The sequence below is a fragment of the Arachis duranensis genome, chromosome 10 (genome assembly GCF_000817695.3).
Source record: "Arachis duranensis cultivar V14167 chromosome 10, aradu.V14167.gnm2.J7QH, whole genome shotgun sequence".
NCBI lineage: Eukaryota > Viridiplantae > Streptophyta > Magnoliopsida > Fabales > Fabaceae > Arachis > Arachis duranensis.
The window spans coordinates 26,436,081-26,436,555 of NC_029781.3; positions in this window are offsets into that span (position 1 = coordinate 26,436,081).

The following is a 475-nucleotide window of genomic DNA, read 5'->3' on the forward strand; positions in this document are numbered from 1 at the left end:
AGAGAGAGTGTGGGGGTGAGAGAGAATTCTATGGAACTCGAGAGCTTCTTCTGAACTTAATTTTTTGAGATTTGTAACTCCCGTAAAAAATCTAAATCGATTAAAGTGTTTGTATCTTCCTCCTCTTCATGTTAATGTCACCTTTGTTTTGGAGAAATCGGCAGTGAAGCTTTTCTCTCTCCATGCATGATCGGCCAAGTGAGCCAGAAGTGAAGTAGCCGATCTTTGACATTTTCTTCTCAGATTTCTCGGTTCGAAAATTTTTTTGATATTTTGGTTGTGAGGATAGCGAGCTAAAGGTAAGGTTTGATAATTTTATAATAATTAAATATAAATTTGATAAGTAAATGTTAGTTTGATTGATTAGTGTTTGAGATTTATTGAATTTGTGTTGAATTTTGGTTGAATTATTGTTTTTTTTTTTTTAATTTATGGTTTGGCCATGTGAAAACAACCATGCTGAAGGGTTTTGATG